Genomic DNA, 22,932 nt, shown 5'->3' on the forward strand with positions numbered 1-22,932 from the left:
CAGATATACTGTAGCTGCAGCCTGCCAACAGATATCAATGTCCTTTAATTTAGTGGCCTACTGCTTGTAAAGTTAGTCTGTCAGTGGTGGGAGGGAGACTCGGCTGCATTATGTTAATGCATCTCCTACAGATATGGTAGATACAGAACACACACACACAAACTGTTCAGTCAGGGTGGCAAGCAGACGACCCAACGCCAATGAAGGATGGATGGAAAAGGGGAGAGGGAGTGAGAGAAAGTGAAGGAGTGGAAGAGTGACGGCATAGCTTGCACATATATTTAACAACATATCAACGTGTCCTCCTACTTCTAGAAATGTCAGTTGAGGCTTCAGGACTATGAACTATTCCCCAGTTTGGTAAAAACAGGCACACTAAGTATAGGCCAGGCTTACCAACTGGCCCAGAAACATGGCCAAATGTGTAAGAGTAAAGAGACTGTTTTATGATCAAGGCCTCGTGAGGCAGGGTTTGAGGGAAATTATTTTGATGTAAGGTAATCGGAACAGGCAATTTAGAATTGTAGTGTTTGTGACCATTGCCAAGTGGTGTGTTTGACCTCAGGGAGCCACGATATTCAAAGAATGAAATCAAGGATTGGAGAATAATTATCAAAATAAGAAATAAAAATACCTTTGCCCTCAAACACACATTTTTCTACTTGCATGTCCTGAGTCACACATATACTGCACAGTTTGTGACATTATGTGCACACACACACACACAGCACACACACACACACACACACACACACACACACACACACACACACACACACACACACACACACACACACACACACACACTATTTTTTAACAAATTCACAAACAGAAAAAAACCTGACTAGCAAGAAGTCCCATAAACGACTAAACGACACATATTGACAGAAATAAAACAAACACATGAAATAAAAAGGGGATCGTTTCAGTACGGCCCTGGGAGATGCTGAAATAACTTTTACAAGCTGAGCATATAAACTCTAACGGGGCAGCCGTTCTGAAATACGTTTTTGAAGTGTTACTTCGGGAAACAGTTGATCACAACAATTACCCACAATGCTTCTGACTGCAGCGTTGCAGCTGGGCCTGCGTGGGCATTGGTAAGTATAGAACTGGGTAGGTGGGCACGTATGTTCTGCTAGGCAGGAATGTGTGACACCAAGTGGGAGTGTGATGATCCATTTGGTGGCATGGTATTAATGATGATAAAAACACAGCATGGCACTCAGGCACTTTAAGAGGATTGGGACATTAAAATAGGAATGTGTCTCACCCAGTGAACCACTACTGGCTGAATGAGACAAATGTTCAGGGTGGACATGCTGAATATAACCACCAAGGCTAAAGGGGGATTGCGCACTCTGTGATAGATTTCGTTTAGTTATCGTAACAAATGCTATGTCTGGGTGAAGAGCTGGGCTGCAGGACAAGGCCAAGATGCCCAAGGAAAGATTTGCATGTTAGAGTTAACAGAAGTTACTCTGATCGCTCTCTTCCAGTTTCTGTTTCTCTCTGAATGTATGTGTGTGTGTGTGCCTGTGTGTCAGTGTGTTTCCTTGCACCTGTTTGTATACGTGAGCGAGCACCATCGATTGTTCTGCGCTATTTCTCAGACCAACTCCTGGCACATGGCTTGGGCAGACTGGCAGCCAATCAACTGCTCCGATGACCCTCCAGCCTCGCCACGCTAACAAGCTGGCTGCCACAAAAAAAAACTAACTGTCAGAGGAGCGTGACCCCCCCCCACCCACAACCTGGAAGAAGAACACAGACACATATACATGTACATACAGCTCACTCCCATCAACACACATGCACATCATCAAAAACACAATGTTCCCTACCACACATATCTCCTTCCACAAGCTATCTCAGACCAATACGTTGACTACAGTACAGTGATGGGCTGAGCTTGAAGTGAGAGAGGAGAAGGAAACACCCAGTGGAAATGCATAGAGGCGTATCAATGTCCCCTCAGCAGTCACCGGAGACAGCAGAGCAGGAGACAGCAAAAGTAATGATGAATTACATGATCACCTCATATGCCTCAGAGCCTTCCATTCAGGTAGTGAATCACCTTTGGAGGGGAGCTGAAACCCTCTCCCCTTCCTCCCCATACACCACCACCACCAGAACAGATGTCTGCTGTAACCCAGTTGCTCCCATTGCTGTAGACACATGGAAGCACCATCTGGACCGGAACGTTGGTACTCTCCAGATTGGGAGCGTGTGTGTGTGTGTGTGTGTGTGTGTGTGTGTGTGTGTGTGTGTGTGTGTGTGTGTGTGTGTGTGTGTGTGTGTGTGTGTGTGTGTGTGTGTGTGTGTGTGTGTGTGTGTGTGTGTGTGTGTGTGTGTGTGTGTGTGTGTGTACATGTGGAATATTTTAGAGACAGACGGTGCCTTGTTCCTTGACGGCACACCTGAGTGCATTTAGTCTTGTTTGTTTGTGTTGTATTTCTCTTCCTGTCCTGCCTGTTGGAGGAGGTGTCCACTGTTGAGTGGAGGCTATGACAGGTGGGAGGGGGGTGGCACAGAACAGCACCACCTCAGTAACTGACTGGGTGAAGCTCACAGCAACTCAACAGGAGACAGGGCCTCATTCTAGAATCTCTACCCACTCTCACAGGGCTATACCACTGATGCATGTGTTGCTGACTAAATTACTAAATGACTGCAATTCAAAACTCTTCTGCAATGTAAATTAACTGAAATTAGAATTTTGAATGAGCGAATGCAAAAAGAGTGCAAAAAATACATTGAAATCAATTAATGCAATGAACAATAGGTTACAGTTTCTTGGCAGCCCGAATCAGAAAAGATTCAACCCTAATCAAGCCCTCTACCTTGAGCAAGTGGACACAGTGTTTGAGAGGTAGTAATAGACTTGATGAAGCTACTGGGTTACCAAAAGGCTTTGGTACTTCCACAAACCACAACAGATATCTGGGAGAGAAACAAGAAGAACCCAACAGCAGCAGAGAGGATAGGAATGGAGAGAGGGACAGAGAGAGAGAGAGGGGGACAGAGCGGGACAGAGCGAGAGAGGGACAGAGAGAGAGAGAGAGGGACAGAGAGAGAGAGAGGGAGGGACAGAGAGAGAGAGAGAGGGACAGAGAGAGAGAGAGGGAGAGAGAGAGAGGGACAGAGAGAGAGAGAGAGAGGGACAGAGAGAGAGAGGGACAGAGAGAGAGAGAGAGAGGGACAGAGAGAGAGAGAGAGAGGGACAGAGAGAGAGAGGGAGGGACAGAGAGAGAGAGGGACAGAGAGAGAGAGGGACAGAGAGAGAGAGGGACGGAGAGAACACTCGCTAGGAAGTGTGGAAAAATAGACAAGCAGAGAGACAGAGAGATGCATACAGTACAAGTTGAGAGTTAATGTACAGTATAGATTACAATACGTATATATGAGTGCAATGATTTCTAACCATGGTAAGGAAACTGCACGCCATCGTTTTCATGCTTTATCTTCCTCTCTTGCACACTGGCCAAATGGTGCTGCACTGGAAGTCCAAACAGGAGAGAAGGGCACAGTTAACCACGGAGGAGGGGGAATTAGCAGGGTGGAACGTTAACCACAATCCACTCAGTTGATGACATCAGAGCTAAGTACAGGATGATTGACATGTAATGAAATAAGAACAGTGGCACAATTAGGAATATTATGTTGTTATAACGTGTTTGTAAATGAACTGCGTCCATATAGAGGCCACATTAAGGCAGACCCATTTTACAAATACATTCACTGCTCTCCCTCCACCTTTCCCATTGGCCACCAATAGAATATGAGGCTTCTGTGAGGGAGGGGGATGGAAAGGGATGCACACCTTACATTCATTAATGAGCATGATCTATTATAGAATTGAACTGATAATTGATTGAAGATATCAACTATACTAAATTGACCATTATTCAGGTTGAATATGAGGTGATGGATACAGGCACCTGGGAGGGAGTGTTGATGCTGAACACACAACAGAGGGGTTGGAGGGTAAAACCATAAGGAGACAGGGAGGTTTGGAGGGTGCAGCTTAGAGGATACAGAGTCTATGGGAGTCTGTGTAGAGTCACAACTTTGAGAGGATTTGTGATTTCAAGAATGGGGGAGGATTTTGTAGAGATTTTTTCTTGGAAAATATTATGCCGAAAGTTATCCACATTATATCTTTAATACAAAGCTTTTCATAGAGGCTTAAGTCTAGACTGTATCACAACCGGCAGTGATTGGGAGTCCCATAGGGCGGCACACAATTGGCCCAGCGTCGTCCGGGTTTGGCCGGTGTAGGCCATCATTGTAAATAAGAATTTGTTCTTAACTGACTTGCCTAGTTAAATAAAGGTAAAATAAAATAATATTTTTTAAAAGTCAAGTCTGTCACCAGGCTCTGTGACTCACATATCACACACACATCACCCAGTCAAAGAACCTCTAACCACAGAACGTGACCTCCACTTAAGGTCTTTTGCCTCTTGTTGGCCGTCATTGTAAATAACAATTTGTTCTTAATTGACTTGCCTGGTTAAATAAAAAGGTAACAAAAATAAAATACAAACTAGGAGCCTGAATCTAATACTTTTCTTTACTGAGCACAGAGCCGAGCACCAGACACACTGGTATACTACTACATATTACTACTGCAGAGCACACAAAGTATTTAGAAAATGTGTAAACACAGGCCTACAGAGCAGGTGGATAGGAGGAGGAGGGGGAGGAAAGGAAAGGAAGAGGGGGAGGGAAGAAAACAGGTCTGACAGACAGTAGGGGGATACAGTGCCATAAAACACAGCAGGGGGTGTTAGATGGGTTGGGGGGTTATTTCGGTATCTAACCTGCGTCCACATCGTTGGGCCAGCCACTGGACTGGGAGCTGCCGGCCGCAGGGGAGCGGCCCGAGTAGAAGACATCGTCCACCGGGCTCTCCATCTCACTGTCGTCAATGGACTTGCGCTTGTTGGAGCTGGAGAGAGGGAGAGAGAAAGGGACTTAATGGGTGTGGAATATTATTTACTTGGGAGACAAAGTACAGTCTGCTGAGAGACAGATAAGTGCAGGTAGTGGCTTTATTCACCATCCTTTATCTGAACATGGCCATGTTTGTTACAGTCCATCAGATTAGACTGTGTACCTAGACCGGGGTAGGAAACTCTGGTCCTGCTTTTCATTTACAGTCCCTCAGATTAGACTGTGTACCTAGACCGGGGTAGGAAACTCTGGTCCTGCTTTTCATTTACAGTCCCTCAGATTAGACTGTGTACCTAGACCGGGGTAGGCAACTCTGGTCCTGCTTTTCATTTACAGTCCCTCAGATTAGACTGTGTACCTAGACCGGGGTAGGAAACTCTGGTCCTGCTTTTCATTTACAGTCCCTCAGATTAGACTGTGTACCTAGACCGGGGTAGGCAACTCTGGTCCTGCTTTTCATTTACAGTCCCTCAGATTAGACTGTGTACCTAGACCGGGGTAGGCAACTCTGGTCCTGCTTTTCATTTACAGTCCCTCAGATTAGACTGTGTACCTAGACCGGGGTAGGCAACTCTGGTCCTGCTTTTCATTTACAGTCCATCAGATTAGACTGTGTACCTAGACCGGGGTAGGCAACTCTGGTCCTGCTTTTCATTTACAGTCCCTCAGATTAGACTGTGTACCTAGACCGGGGTAGGCAACTCTGGTCCTGCTTTTCATTTACAGTCCCTCAGATTAGACTGTGTACCTAGACCGGGGTAGGAAACTCTGGTCCTGCTTTTCATTTACAGTCCCTCAGATTAGACTGTGTACCTAGACCGGGGTAGGCAACTCTGGTCCTGCTTTTCATTTACAGTCCCTCAGATTAGACTGTGTACCTAGACCGGGGTAGGAAACTCTGGTCCTGCTTTTCATTTACAGTCCCTCAGATTAGACTGTGTACCTAGACCGGGGTAGGCAACTCTGGTCCTGCTTTTCATTTACAGTCCCTCAGATTAGACTGTGTACCTAGACCGGGGTAGGCAACTCTGGTCCTGCTTTTCATTTACAGTCCCTCAGATTAGACTGTGTACCTAGACCGGGGTAGGCAACTCTGGTCCTGCTTTTCATTTACAGTCCCTCAGATTAGACTGTGTACCTAGACCGGGGTAGGAAACTCTGGTCCTGCTTTTCATTTACAGTCCCTCAGATTAGACTGTGTACCTAGACCGGGGTAGGCAACTCTGGTCCTGCTTTTCATTTACAGTCCCTCAGATTAGACTGTGTACCTAGACCGGGGTAGGAAACTCTGGTCCTGCTTTTCATTTACAGTCCCTCAGATTAGACTGTGTACCTAGACCGGGGTAGGCAACTCTGGTCCTGCTTTTCATTTACAGTCCCTCAGATTAGACTGTGTACCTAGACCGGGGTAGGAAACTCTGGTCCTGCTTTTCATTTACAGTCCCTCAGATTAGACTGTGTACCTAGACCGGGGTAGGAAACTCTGGTCCTGCTTTTCATTTACAGTCCCTCAGATTAGACTGTGTACCTAGACCGGGGTAGGCAACTCTGGTCCTGCTTTTCATTTACAGTCCCTCAGATTAGACTGTGTACCTAGACCGGGGTAGGAAACTCTGGTCCTGCTTTTCATTTACAGTCCCTCAGATTAGACTGTGTACCTAGACCGGGGTAGGCAACTCTGGTCCTGCTTTTCATTTACAGTCCCTCAGATTAGACTGTGTACCTAGACCGGGGTAGGCAATTCTGGTCCTGTTTTTCATTTACAGTCCCTCAGATTAGACTGTGTACCTAGACCGGGGTAGGCAACTCTGGTCCTGCTTTTCATTTACAGTCCCTCAGATTAGACTGTGTACCTAGACCGGGGTAGGCAACTCTGGTCCTGCTTTTCATTTACAGTCCCTCAGATTAGACTGTGTACCTAGACCGGGGTAGGAAACTCTGGTCCTGCTTTTCATTTACAGTCCCTCAGATTAGACTGTGTACCTAGACCGGGGTAGGCAACTCTGGTCCTGCTTTTTATTTACAGTCCCTCAGATTAGACTGTGTACCTAGACCGGGGTAGGCAACTCTGGTCCTGCTTTTCATTTACAGTCCCTCAGATTAGACTGTGTACCTAGACCGGGGTAGGCAATTCTGGTCCTGCTTTTCATTTACAGTCCATCAGATTAGAATGTGTACCTAGACCGGGGTAGGCAATTCTAGTCCTGCTTTTCATTTACAGTCCATCAGATTAGACTGTGTACCTAGACCGGGGTAGGCAATTCTGGTCCTGCTTTTCATTTACAGTCCATCAGATTAGACTGTGTACCTAGACCGGGGTAGGCAACTCTGGTCCTGCTTTTCATTTACAGTCCCTCAGATTAGACTGTGTACCTAGACCGGGGTAGGCAACTCTGGTCCTGCTTTTCATTTACAGTCCCTCAGATTAGACTGTGTACCTAGACCGGGGTAGGAAACTCTGGTCCTGCTTTTCATTTACAGTCCCTCAGATTAGACTGTGTACCTAGACCGGGGTAGGCAACTCTGGTCCTGCTTTTCATTTAACCCACCTGGAAGACCAGGTGTGTTGAATTTAGGCAATCCCTGAACTGATGAATTAGCTCAGGTGGTCAGGTTTGGTGCCTAGTTGGAACACAATCCTGCAGTACCTGTGGCACTCCAGGAACAGAGTTGCCTACCCCTGGCTTAGAATAAAGTATTGTAGAGCGTAAGTGTGTGTACAGTGAGGGAGAGTGGTCCTTGGATTCAAGTCCATACGAGACCTGTAAAAACATAGGTCCTTAAATGCACAATGTTTCTTAAGTGGATCCAAATAAAGAATTGTATGTGTTTTTGGCTGTCCGTCTGGCTGAATGTGTCTATATTAAAGTAGTGTCAGGGGAAATATAGTGGAGTGAATATAACTACCTCCGTGGGAGACTTGCATAAAGCTCCATTTCAGTCCTGCAGCGTGAGAGAGAGAGAAACAGTGAGACAGAGAGAAGGAGAGAGAGAAATAGAAGGAGAGAGAGGTAAAAGGAGAGAGCAATGGAAGGAGAGAGAGGTAAAAGGAGAGAGAAACAGTGAGACAGAGAGAAGGAGAGAGAGAAATAGAAGGAGAGAGAAACAGTGAGACAGAGAGAAGGAGAGAGAGAAATAGAAGAAGAGAGTGGTAAAAGGAGAGAGAGCAATGGAAGGAGAGAGAGGTAAAAGGAGAGAGAAACAGTGAGACAGAGAGAAGGAGAGAGAGAAATAGAAGGAGAGAGAGGTAAAAGGAGAGAGAGCAATGGAAGGAGAGAGGGATAGAAGGAGAGAGAGAGAGAAACAGTGAGAGAGAGAAGGAGAGAGATAAATAGAAGGAGAGAGAGGTAAAAAGAGAGAGAGAAACAGTGAGACAGAGAGAAGGAGAGAGAGAAATAGAAGGAGAGAGATGTAAAAGGAGAGAGAGAAATAGAAGGAGAGAGAGGTAAAAGGAGAGAGAGCGATGGAAGGAGAGAGGGATAGAAGGAGAAAGAGAGAAACAGTGAGAGAGAAGGAGAGAGAGAAATAGAAGGAGAGAGAGGTAAAAGGAGAGAGAGAAACAGTGAGACAGAGAGAAGGAGAGAGAGCAATGGAAGGAGAGATATAGAAGGAGAGAGAGGTAAAAGGAGAGAGAGAAACAGTGAGAAGGAGAGAGAGAAATAGAAGGAGAGAGAGGTAAAAGGAGAGAGAAACAGTGAGACAGAGAGAAGGAGAGAGAGAAATAGAAGGAGAGAGAGGTAAAAGGAGAGAGAGCAATGGAAGGAGAGAGAGGTAAAAGGAGAGAGAGGTAAAAGGAGAGAGAGAAATAGAAGGAGAGAGAGGTAAAAGGAGAGAGAGAAACAGTGAGAAGGAGAGAGAGAAATAGAAGGAGAGAGAGGTAAAAGGAGAGAGAGAAACAGTGAGACAGAGAGAAGGAGAGAGAGAAATAGAAGGAGAGAGAGGTAAAAGGAGTGAGAGCAATGGAAGGAGAGAGGGATAGAAGGAGAGATATAGAAGGAGAGAGAGAGTGAGTGAGCAAAGGGGGGAAAAGAGACAGAAAAAACATAGACAGACAGTTTGACGGATAGGTGGAAAAAACACCAGATGAAGAAAGTTTCACAGAGGGGAGAGAGGAAGGAGAAGAAAGGTCCCATCACGCAATCATAGCAGAGTGAGGAAAGCATTCACAGCATAGACTGATGCAAACAGAAGTTAGTATTAGTAGGCTACAAAATAATCAAGTAATGTGTGTGTGTACCTGGTGGAGGGGGTGGAGGTGATGGAGCGTCGTCCCAGGGCCACCTGGTTGATATTGTAGTAGCCGGGACTCTCCAGGTCGGCCAGGGAGAAGTTGGGCCCGGACGCTGTGGCCACTGGAGCTGAGGCACACACACAGATATATGCGACTCTTACACAACTCTTTAAACAGAGAGTATAGTAGGAAAATGCATGTGAGAACCTTGAGGTTTGTGTGTACTGGTGAGTGTGTAGTGAGAGTGACAGAGAGGAGAGGCAGTGACTCACTCTGTGACACTCGGACCAGCTCAGCCACGTTCCACACCCCTGAAGTCACAAAGCAGTCCTGGAAACTCAAGTGCCCTGGGAAAACAGAGATGAGAGCAATGAAGATGATGAGAAGATGCTAGGACACATGCTCACGCACGCACACACACACACACACACACACACACACACACACACACACACACACACACACACACACGCACACACACACACACACACACACACACACACACACACACACACACACACACACACACACAGGGAGCTGAAAAAGCCAGGCATAGAAAAACAGATAAGGCACTATAGCATGTGTTTTCTATACGATAGGAAATGGCTATGGTTGGACGTATCACGCACTTATCAAAAGCCCTATGGACAGGTACTCACGTCATGACTGCTTCAAGTCAAGCATGTCAAAACACTGTCCAGCAGGAGGCCTTAATGTGCTCCACAGATTGTGCCCTGTGTAAGCTGTATACACACCATGCATACACACACACTGTTTACATGGTGTCCAGTGGGCATCCAGTATGTCAGAGCTTGTTGCAACGTGTATGATGTCATTACTGCTATAGATTTTGGATTGTATTTGTGTGTTTAAGCTTTCTAAGAGCCCTAGTGTATGCAGGCCCTGGCAGTGGATATAGTGACCAATGCTCTCTATCTAAGGCTATAGTGTTTCCTGCTCCTGGGGAACTAGCACTACACACCTGATTCCACTAATCAACTCATCATCAAACCTTCAGTTAGTGGAATCAGGTGTGTAGTGCTAGTTCCCCAGGAGCATGAATGACTGAGAAACAGTGCTGTAGTGTGTAGTGTAGAGTCTATAGTGTCCACTCAGTCTATAGGTCCCTGGCTGGGTGTAAAGGAATGTGTATACACCCATATTGTGTATTGGTACCAGTTAGAACCCTTTTGAGTTCCATGTACAGTAGAACCCTCTGTAGAAAGGGTTCTACCTGGTACCAAAAGGGTTGTACCTGCAACCAAAAAATGTTCTTCAAAGGGTTCTGCTATGGGGACAGCCGAAGAACCATTTAAGGTTCTAAATAGCACCTTTTTTCTAAGAGTGTAGGATGTCCAGGTTCACCATGGTTGCTCCTACTACACACCCTCTCCTCAGCCTGGGTTAACCGCAGCAGGGCCGGCTGTATGAGGTCAGAGCTCCAGTCAGCAGCACGGCCATGTGGTTCCCATCTTCCAATAACGTCAGGGTGATTTATGAGTGGGGTGCCACACTCACAGCCAGGCCCAGCAAAATCAGCTTGCCTTACTATAATATACCCAAGCCCAACTCCACTGGGACACACAATAACACTCTATACTGGCGTGTGTGTGTGTGTGTGTGTGTGTGTGTGTGTGTGTGTGTGTGTGTGTGTGTGTGTGTGTGTGTGTGTGTGTGTGTGTGTGTGTGTGTGTGTGTGTGTGTGTGTGTGTGTGTGTGTGTGTGTGTGTGTGTGTGAAAGTGTTTAAACATGCATCTGCATGTATAAATGACTGTGTATGTTCACACTGTGAACTCACCATTGGGCGGTGGCTTGATGTCTGTGTCTCCTTGCTGGTTTGAGCTGTCTGATTGTCCGGATTCTGTGGAAGAGAGACAGAGAGACAGAGAGAGAGAGAGAGAGATGGTGGAGAGAGGTGGAGGTTAGGCAGGAGACAGATGCCTGGACGGTACCCAAGGTGAGGGGGCAGTGGGCGGAGGACAGCATAGGAACACTTTGGAAGGTATTTTAAATCCCCTTCTTTCCAGAGGCAGAATTGGGTCTTAGATTAAAGGTTTAACATTAGAGTCATGAAATGGCAAATCAAACACCAAAGACTGTACTTTCCAGAGCCATTCACAGTAGAGGAATCACTACTAATACTCTCTCCAGAGAGCATCAAGTATCAAAGAGGAATGGTTTGGTGTTCCAGTTTGAGAGATGAAACAACTGTGTGTTTGTGACATTTCTTGCCCCATTGTATCTCTGGCACTCCTTCCTTTTCTCTTTTTTCTCTCTCTCCCTTACTCTCCCCACTCTCTTCTTCAGAATCCCTCTCTCTCAGGCCCAGGGACCCACAGTGAACACACACACACACACACACACACACACACACACACACACACACACACACACACACACACACACACACACACACACACACACACACACACACACACACACACACACACACACACACACACACACACACACACACACACACACACACACACACACACACACACACGGAGTCCTGTGTGAGTGCAGGCCGTTGGCACAGTGTGGCAGGTGAAGTTCCCATGTAACCCCAGCTTGCAGCCTCTCTCTCCCTCCACACTGATGACTAGTGTAAGCTGAGGAGTGTAAATGTGAAGCCTGGGTCGGCGAGGCGTCATTGGGACTGCGTCTCACTCAGCTCTTTACCTTAACGACTGTGCACAGAGAGGCCTGTGCTAGTTTGGTTTGGCCCCGCTTGGTGCCATTCTTTCTCTGCTGCGTAATGCAACCTTGAAGAGCTTTATGGTTGGATCATATATACCATTCAAGCCAATTACCCCCACAGCACTGTAGGGTTTAATGCAGTGTGGGCCAAGTATCCCCATTACCCCTACTACTAGGCCCCTCCCTCCCTCCGCTCCATCTAAGCCCCTCAGCATCCTCGTCTTGGGGAGGCTAGTCCTGCCGCACCATTCACCCCACCGCCAAAGACGAGAAAACCAAAACAAAAGGACAGAATCGCCATATCACTGGTCTAAAAGGAGTCTCTTTTTCCCTCTCCCTGAATGGAGTCTCAGTCTCTCGCTCTTTCTCTCCACTCTCTCTGCTTCTCCCTCACTCACGCTGTCGCTCTGTGGAATCCTGGCACCCATTTTAGCATTTGGCAGCCATCTTAGCTTTGGCGGTACCAATACATTCCTGCTAGTTGATGGTGCACCCACACTCGCTAGCACCCACACTCGCTAGCACACACAGACCCACACAGACCCACACAGACCCACACTCGCTAGCACACACAGACCCACACAGACCCAGTGGTATGAAAGATAAAAGATCTACAGAGGATATACACTGCAGATGGAGTGAAAATAAAACCACCAGGGTGTTTGTCTCCAGTCATTGTCTGCCGTGCTGCTGGACCTCTGCAAGCTGCTAAATGAAAAGCTCGACTGGACGACTGCAGCAGAGCCGCACTGACAAATCATCACGGAAAATAGGAGGAAACATAAGGAACACATCCAGACAGAGACCATTATTACATTCCTGTAAGAGGTAAATAAGGTGAACTCGAGTGCAAGCCAACATTTCAACTGTAGAATGGTGTATGAGGGGATCATCTAAGTCTGTTGAGGCCCTTCATTTTGAAAATAATACAACCTAATTTGGGCATACTCCCACTATGTAAAAACATCTTAATATGCAATTGAACTTGAACCTATATATTATCGACATTTTTTGACACAGTTCAATATTATTATTATTATTTTTTTTAAAGAGTCTGAGTCATCCTAACAACAGTAGGGATACCCCTCCATTCAGGTGGTTAGTGAGAGGGTGAGCTGTTACAGCAGTCACACTGACTCTAATAGAACCTGACAGCCCAGTTCTGCCTCATTCATTCTCCCCAGACATACCAGCTGTGATCAATGCAGCTCGACACCTGTGGGCCCCCCGGGGACCATACACCCAATCAGACTGGGGCCAGGGGGTTTCCTGACTACTCACCTGGCCAGGGAAAACCCTGGATCCTTGTTATGGTCTATAGTTACGAGTTTTTCCTTGTCATGTCAGGAAAAACTGTCCTTAAATCAGACCACTGTTAGATCACCAGTCTAATCTAACGGAGGCCCCCTGGTGGTCTGGTGGAGTGTTAACAGCTTCAGTTAAATTCTAATAGCTGCTGTCTACTGTAGCCTACAGTATATGAACCTCCAACCCTACTGCATGGCACATTAGCATTGCTAGTTTCCTGGTGCTGGATCTGAGTGTGTTGGAGGCAAACAAAGGAAGGATGATGAAGGGATGAACAGGGGAGAGCTCATCAAACAGAGAGGAGATGCTCTGAGACAATGGAGAGGCTGTCCATTATTAGTGCTGCTGCTCTACAAGCCAACAGGGCTGGGAGGAGAACCACTGCCACCATTCCCAGGGTTACACACACACCAGCCCTACACTGCTCGCCCTTATCTCCAGCACACAGTCGCCCCAAGGGCCCCTGTACACACCCTGGAGAGATAATGCATCACACACACTCTATGAAACAGACATACAGTACATACACATTAACAGACTCACTCCCATCACATTCATACACACTACATACATTTGTCACTAAGTCTCCACATCATACAGTACATATACACTAAGTGTACAACACATTAGGATGGCATAGACTGACAAGGTGAATCCAGGTGAAAGCTATGATCCCTTATCGATGCCACTTGTTAAACCCACTTCAATCAGTGTAGATGAAGGGGAGGTGACAGGTTAAAGAAAGATTTTTAAGCCTTGAGACATGGATTGTCTGAATGCCATTCAGAGGGTGAATGGACAAGACAAAAATATTTAAGTGCCTTTGAACGGGGTATGGTAGTAGGTGCCAGGCACCCTGGTTTGAATGTGTCAAGAACTGCAACGCTGCTGGGTTTTTCACACTCAACAGTTTCCCGTGTGTATCAAGAATGGTCCACCACCCAAAGGACATCCAGCCAACTTGACTGTGGGAAGCATTGGAGTCAACATGGGCCAGCATCCCTGTGCACATCTTTCACCACCTTGTAGAGTCCATACCCTGACAAATTGAGGCTGTTTTGAGAGCAAACGGGTTTGCAACTCAATATTAGGAAGGTGTTCCTAATGTTTTATACACTCAGTGTACTGATATTCTGGCTACAACACTTGAATACATTTAAAACACTATATCCCATAGACTGAGGAAATTACTATCACTGAACGTAGGCCTACACACAGAAGTAGAATGAATGGAAAGGGCGTCTCCATTGCGAGTGTACCCATAGGAGCAAAGCAGGAAATAAAAGCAGGAAGTGTGCCCATCAATCTGTGCTGTGATTTGTTGAATCAGCTCAACTGACATTACAAAAAAATACATTACATTGCATGAGCCACATCAGTTAAAACATCATTTGAAAGACCATTCTACATTACCATGGAAATGATTGCATCACAATACCAGGCAGCCATTGCGAGCGTACCCATGAGTTCACATTGCCAGGGTTAGAGGGTTCCAAGGCCCTTCATTCTGATTTCTATGGGCCTACATGCTCTCAGCAGGACCCAGCATACAGTAGGTGTCATTATTCTACTAATCAAACACACCTGTGATTTGGATGCATCATAAAGACACACAACAATATATGATAAACACACTCTCACTGTGCCAGGTCTAATAGACTCATTTGCCATGCGCATATTCATAAATGAATGCGCTCGTACATACAAATAGGCACTTTTTGCCTACTTACCAGCCGGCTTAGAGCATTTGTTTATGCATTACAGGCACACATGAGCAAACAGCATGTTTTAATGTAATGTGCATTAACTGGAAGGGGATTTCACATGGCACAGTGAAAGATCAACATTGAGTCAAATGGCAGAGATAAAGCCAATGGTTCTACAGTCAAACTTGACGACAGGATTGTGGATGGCCTCTCAGCAGGCTACTGTGCTCTGAGCCAGGGCTCAGCTCCGTCTCTTCTCTTCTGTCTCTCTTCACCTCTCTCCCTTTCTCTCTCTCCTTCTAAAGTACAATAACAGTCCTGGATTCCATCTCTTTTTCTCTGTATTTATTTATTTTCTCTTCTCTCTGCTTTGTTTCTGACTGCTGTTACTGTCTCTGACTCAGATATTTCTTCCCCCCCCCCCCATCTCTCTCCCTCTCCCTGCCCCATCTCCCATCTCTCTACCTCTCTCGTTCTCTCGGACAGTCCTGGATTAGATTCGGTTGACCCGGCTGCCCTCGGCTTCTGTCTGCCACACAGTGGCCTGGTTCAAATGAAAAAATGAATATTATAGCCAGATGGAGGACAGGAAGTAGGTACACATACACAACAGCTGGCCAGATGTGGCTCACTGTCATTGTGTGTGTGTGTGTGTGTGTGTGTGTGTGTGTGTGTGTGTGTGTGTGTGTGTGTGTGTGTGTGTGTGTGTGTGTGTGTGTGTGTGTGTGTGTGTGTGTGTGTGTGTGTGTGTGTGTGTGTGTGTGTAGTGATGGCTGGGAATGGTTGGTGTGACATGGCACTGCACAGAGGAGGCATGCAAAGTATAAATATCAACAGTAATGTGCTACTGTCATATGCTGTTGTGAAGTGTAAAGCTAACTACAAGTAAGTGTTACAATTAAGGTTCATAATGCTCTCTGTAATAGAGTGCAACAAAGCTGCAGGCTACAGAACAGACGACCATGAGTAAATGAGGACAGCTCGTGTGTGTTCTCCCAGTGGCCGAGGGCCATGCCTGCAGTCAGACTCTCCCACCCCGGGTGTTGTGTCATTTAAGGATAGAGCGCCATGATTCCATTCACAGTGAAATGATACGGTCCTTTCCTACGCCTGTGAGAGGTCTCTCTCTCTCTCTCTCTCTCTCTCTCTCTCTCTCTCTCTCTCTCTCTCTCTCTCTCTCTCTCTCTCTCTCTCTCTCTCTCTCTCTCTCTCTCTCTCTCTCTCTCTCTCTCTCTCTCTCTCTCTCTCTCTCTCTCTCTCTCTCTCTCTCTCTCTCTCTCTCTCTCTCTCTCTCTCTCAAAAATTAAAAATCCTATTTTCCCTTATCCCTAACCCTAAACCTAACCATAAACCTAACCACTAACCCTAACAATAACCCAAAATCTAATTCTAACCCTAACCCTAAACCTAACCATAAACCTAACCACTAACCCTAAACCTAACCCTAAACCTAACCCCTAACCCTAAACCTAACCCTAAACCTAACCCTAAACCTAACCCTAAACCTAACCCCTAACCCTAAACCTAACACTAAACCTAACCCCTAAGCCTAAATTAGATTTTTTTGTTTGTTTATTATTCTTGTGAGGACTTCTGGTACAAAAAAGTATAGTAAAACGTGTACACACACCACAAACACACACTCCCTAAATCTGAACATCAAATACAGCTAGAATAGGTCAATACCACAGTGGGAGTCTGGGTCGTAAGGTTTAGCTATGACTCCCAGAGACCTAAACATCTTTGCTAGCCTGGTGTGAGCACACTTCCTTAATCACCATGTAAACACATAGCAGTAGGATTATGTGTTTTGAGCAGCACGTAGGTTTACAGTATATGATCTATATGTTTTTTTAGCGTCCAAGATGGATGTGGAGTAAAGGTATTTGATCAAATATGTACACATGCATGCTTGTATATCGTGTCGATGTCCCAAAAATGTTGATATCCAGAAGCAGTCCTTTTCACTCCATGATAGTGGGCGTGCACGTGTGGTTTCAAGTGCATGAACGTACATAGGCTACGCGTGTGTTTATGTGTGTGTGTACACAGTCTCCCCTCCCCGCACAGCAGAATGGGAAAGCCCACGCAACCTCCCCATCCCCCAGTGCTCCACACCCACCCCTAGATAAAGAGGCCCCAGAGCCTCTCCAATTGGGTTTCTCTTAAGAGTTTTATCGGTATGTTGCTAAACATACCTTAATGCGTTTAAAATGTTCCAACCCCTCCTAATCCCCCAGGCTATCCCACACAGATGTTCACTCAGCTCTTTTATTGGACGATATTTAAACATTTAAAAAAATCCCCACTTATTTATTCATTTCCTATCTTATATAACCATACATCATCATCTGACCATCCCCCCCACACACACCCCCTTTCTCACCCCATATTTCGGCAGGCATTGTTATTGGACACCCGTGGTGGGTCCTTTGAGTTTAAGCTCCTTGGGGCAAAGAGGGCACCAGGTTCAGAGGAGACATTAGCCAGTGTTGATAGATTCCAATATATTACTGGACTTCAGTATTAGATCAGTATGTTGCCGTGTGATTAATTGCGAGGGTGTACAATGTATCCGTTTTGGTAAGAATATTAATATATATACTGTACATGAATATTTCTATGAGATTGTATCTTAATGTGTATAAAATAGGCATCATACTTCCTCCAGAGCATGTATGTATAGTACGAGATAAGCATGTAAATTGTGTGAGTGTGCATGAGTCTAGCAGTGAATGCATGTGAGTTTGCGTGCCTGTGTGTGTGTGTCTGTGTGTGTGTGTGTGTGTGTGTGTGTCTCTGTGTGTGTGCTCTGCATGGCGGCCCCTGCCCTGTGCCAATGAGGAGCAGGTGTGGGGAGGCTGCCCTGTGTAGCCCGGTGCCCATCTGCGTGCCCGTCTGTGTGCCGCCTGCACCCACACCGTGCCAACACCACACAGAGCAGGGGGAGCCAGGGTCGAGAGGGGGTGAGTGGGGCCTAAGGGGACTCAACCATGGGAGAGTGCAGAGGGGGGTGGTGAGGGTAGAGGAAAGGAGCTGGCGTCCTGCCCATGTATAACCCTCTCCCTATTCTCTCTCTGACGCTTTCATCTTTTATCTGTCCCTCTGCTGATCAACCAGGGTGTAAAGAGCCAGACACACAGTGTGACAGTAATTCACAGAGCAGCATAGGCCATTTAACTTGATTGATTGATGTATTGGTTTTAATTTGATATGACAGATAAATAGACCTCTGTGCTGATTCAAATGACCCTGACTTTCTGAGATCCCATGGGTTTCCTTTTGAAATTTTACATACTGTTACTATAAGGCTACCTCTCTTTCGTATTGTCTGAGATTGCCAAAGATTGAAAAGCTGCCGCGGTCATCCCCCTCTTCAAAGGGGGAGACACTCTAGACCCAAGCTGCTACAGACCTATATCTATCCTACCCTGCCTTTCTAAGGTCTTCGAAAGCCAAGTTAACAAACAGATTACTGACCATTTCAAATCCCACCGTACCTTCTACGCTATGCAATCTGGTTTCAGAGCTGGTCATGGGTGCACCTTAGCCACGCTCAAGGTCCTAAATGATATCATAACCGCCACCGATAAGAGACATTACTGTGCAGCCGTATTCATCGACCTGGCCAAGGCTTTCGACTCTGTCAATCACCACATTCTTATCGGCAGACTCAACAGCCTTGGTTTCTCAAATTATTGCCTCTCCTTCCGTGGCCTCCAACTGCTCTTAAATGCAAGTAAAACTAAATGCATGCTCTTCAACCGATCGCTGCCCGCACCTGCCCGCCTGTCCAGCATCACTACTCTGGACGGTTCTGACTTAGAATATGTGGACAACTACAAATACCTAGGTGTCTGGTTAGACTGTAAACTCTCCTTCCAGTTTCACATTAAGCATCTCCAATCCAAACATACCCTCATAAAACTGACCATCTTACCGATCCTCGACTTCGGCGATGTCATTTACAAAATAGCCTCCAACACTCTACTCAACAAATTGGATGCAGTCTATTACAGTGCCATCCATTTTGTCACCAAAGCCCCATATACTACCCACGACTGTGACCTGTACGCTCTCGTTGGCTGGTCCTCGCTTCATACTCATCGCCAAACCTACTGGCTCCAGGTCATCTACAAGTCTCTGCTAGGTAAAGCCCTGCCTTTTCTCAGCTCACTGGTCACCATAGCAGCACCCACCCGTAGCATGCGCTACAGCAGGTATATCTCACTGGTCACCACCAAAGCCAATTCTTCCTTTGGCTGCCTTTCCTTCCAGTTCTCTGCTGCCAGTGACTGGAACGAACTGCAAAGGTCACTGAAGCTTAAGACTCATATCTCCCTCACTAGCTTTAAGCACCAGCTGTCAGAGCAGCTCACAGATCACTGCACCTGTACATAGCCCATCTGTAAATAGCCCATCCAACTACCTCATCCCCATACTGTATTTATTTATCTTGCTCCTTTGCACCCCAGTATCTCTACTTGCACTTTAATCTTCTGCACATCTACCATTTCAGTGTTTCATTGCTATATTGTAATTACTTCGCTACCATTGCCTATTTATTGCCTTACCTCCCTTATCCTAACTCATTTGCACATACTGTATATAGACGTTTTCTACTGTATTATTGAATGTATGTTTGTTTATTCCATGTGTAACTCTGTGTTGTTGTATGTGTCAAACTGCTTGCTTTATCTTGGCCAGGTCGCAGTTGCAAAAGAGAACTTGTTCTCAACTAGCCTACCTGGTTAAATAAAGGGGAAATAACATTTAAATAAATAAAAAAGGCTACTAAAAATATGCTTTAACAAGTGTAATGACTGTTTGGCCACCAGATGTCACTTACTGGCATTGGGCAGTGGGCACAGAACACATGCTAAAGAAATCTGCTAAGAGAGGTAAATATGTTACTGCATTCTGTGAAACAGGAGCGATAGGGGGAGGGGACACACACAGACCTATAGACAGTGTACAGAATCTACATGGACATACTGTATGAGTGTGTGACCCTGTGGAACGTATTGAGAAGGGAAGCAGCAGGCCTATATGACAGACATGAGAAAGTGTGGTTTACAGGGAAGTGGTGTGTGTGGGCACAGCCTGTGTGTGGGTCTGCTAGTGGGAGTGAGGGTCATGTGATGTCCCTCTGTGCCAGGGAGAGAGTGAGAGTGGGACAGAGAGAGGAGAGAGAGAGAGAGAGAGAGAGAGAGAGAGAGAGAGAGAGAGAGAGAGAGAGAAGAGAGAGAGAGAGAGGAGAGGGGGAGAGAGAGAGAGAGTTGTGGGAACACCAGGCCTTGCCAAGAAAGAGGAGAGTAGAGAGAATAAAAGGAATGAGAAAGAAAGAGAGACTTGTTGGCAGAGAGTGGGGGGAGGGGAGGAGAGAGGAGAGGAGAGGAGGAGAGGAAGAGAGAGTACAGCCATGATCAAAACTCTCTCTGCAGGGGAGAGGAGAGGAGGAAAACACACACACGCAGCAACCAGGAGACAGGGCCAGTCCCGGTGTTCGGGTCACAGTCTGCCAACTCTGACCCTGTGTCTGGGGCCACATGCATGAAGTGGTGTGCTCTGATCTGGGCCTATCAATTAAGGAGAGAACAGAGACTGACCTGCCACTCAGGCTCTGTGTGTGTGTGTGTGTGTGTGTGTGTGTGTGTGTGTGTGTGTGTGTGTGTGTGTGTGTGTGTGTGTGTGTGTGTGTGTGTGTGTGTGTGTGTGTGTGTGTGTGTGTGTGTGTGTGTGTGTGTGTGTGTGTGTGTGTGTGTGTGGGTGGGTGGGTGGGTGGGTGGGTGGATTGGCCGGGGGGTATCACACAGAGAGCATATAGAGTGTGAACTTGTGAACTTTTGGCCAGCAGTTCCAGCACCATCTTATGCCAGTCTACCCTCGGGCACAGGGCAAAGTCTTACCAGTAGGAACAACAAAAAGCATGCGGAAAGTACTGGAATAGAATATTCCGTTCTCTTCCAGCAGGGGCATACATCTATTTGCCTTTGTGAAAATGTATGTATAACACAATGTGGGCCTCACAGTGCAGCTCTGCCAGACGACAGTATGTGGTGAGGTGTTGGGCTCCTTGGTGCAGCTCTGCCAGAGAGACCACAATACCATAACAGCAGTCATCTGCCAGGTTGTCTACCACGCCATGTAGGTTATAACATGAGATTATAACCCTCTTATATCACATTCTTATATCACACTATTTACACCAGTGGGCCTTAGTTTAATCCAGTGAGACATCAGGCCAAAAATATTTAACGATTTATTTTGAGTTTGTGGACTATGCAAATAAATGCTCCCAAATCTATCTGGGCTTGGAGGACGTGTTTAACGAGGGCAGTAAAACTCCACACAAACACATAAATGCCTGTAAAAATAATGTGTGCTCTGCATAAATGCTCTTTCTGACTAATGAATTAGAGAGCGATGAATGGACATGTAAAAATCCACATCCTGTCGAGATGATGCCAAAGGCGTCTCTGTATGTATGTGTACGCTTATCTACATATTGAGTGCCAAAGTGTGTGTGAATGTGTGTGTCTCCTCTCCTCTCTCTTGCCCTGCTCAGTGTATGACTGTGTGGGTTTATGTCAATTTGTATGAGTGTGTTGAATTAGGGAGCTTGTTGCAGCTTTCCTAAGTCGATGCCAGCTCATTGTAGGAGAGAGGCCAGTGACAGCCCTTATCACACACACACACGCACGCACGCACGCACGCACGCACACACACACACACACACACACACACACACACACACACACACACACACACACACACACACACACACACACACACACACACACACACACACACACACACACACACACACACACACACACACACACACAAGGCTGATCCAGGGAACTCAAGTCCCTGTCATGAAGGGCTTTCCCCTGAAAACACGAAGGAGGGAGCGAAATCAATCTTCCTGTGAAAAAATTGAGCGCCAACCGAGAAACAGATGAGCCCATGAGAAACAACAATCCGACAAATGGGGGCACCGATAGAGAATCAACCTCTGACCACCAGCTGTCTGCGAGTCATGGGCCCAACCGCCATTTGTCTGCCTGTCCTTAACTGACCCGACCTCAAGGTCATTGGCTCCGAGTCAGCGGGCGGGTGTGTGTTGCGCACGCTCCTGCTATCTGTGTCAAAGCTGGCTTTATCTCATGCACAGCAGATAAGGTGAATAAACAATCTGTCTGGACTTCCTTCAGGGTTAAATGCCATGTGGGCCAGCCAGGACACCTAGCCTAGTGCTGCACACACAGACAGGTGCCCAGGCCTACTGCCCTCACATGAAGCTGTTGCCCAGGATCAGGGCCAATGGTGCTGGGACAGGGGTTACAGTCAAGTCCCAGGTTTCAGCCAGAGAGCACAGGCCCAAAGTTGAGTAGGATTTCGATAAGCTATGTTGCTGACATAACAACAATGGTGACTGAGTGGGGCCTGTGTGTGGGTATACTGTATGCATAGCTGAATGAGTAAGTGATGTGACCTCATGAAGTACTGCAGCAAGGCTTAGTTCATATCATTCAGCTTATGGAAGCACTCAGCTGCTCTCATTGTAAAGCCGATAATTGGAGATTTATTCCATCTATCAATCCATCTATTAACTTATTAACCAAGATAAGACTGTAATACCTTCCTGCTTCCCTCGGTCTCAGAAAATCACCTCAATAATAAGAGATTATCAATGACAATCCACTAACACTATAATACGTATAACATTATCATTATCAATCATCACCATCTCTTGAAGCACTTCATCAGACATGTTCTACCATGTTTCAACTGTAGAGAGAAAGAGGGAGATGGAGACAAAGAGAAAGAGAAAGAGAAATAGAAGGGAATAAAAGCTGTAAACGAAAGATTGGAGAGCCTCTCTCGTACAACAAAAGAGGGATCCCATAGTTTTCCTTTAAAGGAGGGAAAAATAGTACTGCACCAGTGAGAGGGCAGGGCGGGGCGGAGTGGGGCAGGGCAGGGCAGGGCGGGGCGGGGTAGGGCAGGGCTGTGCGGGGATG

At 46.4% G+C, this 22,932-nt stretch overlaps 1 pseudogene; it reads right to left on the reverse strand.

The window, feature by feature from the left end:
- Positions 1-22,932, reverse strand: part of LOC118377936 (nuclear factor 1 X-type-like) — a 242,269-nt pseudogene that overhangs the window by 18,421 nt on the left and 200,916 nt on the right.

Source organism: Oncorhynchus keta, chromosome 32 (genome assembly GCF_023373465.1).
Source record: "Oncorhynchus keta strain PuntledgeMale-10-30-2019 chromosome 32, Oket_V2, whole genome shotgun sequence".
NCBI classification, from domain to species: Eukaryota; Metazoa; Chordata; class Actinopteri; order Salmoniformes; family Salmonidae; genus Oncorhynchus; species Oncorhynchus keta.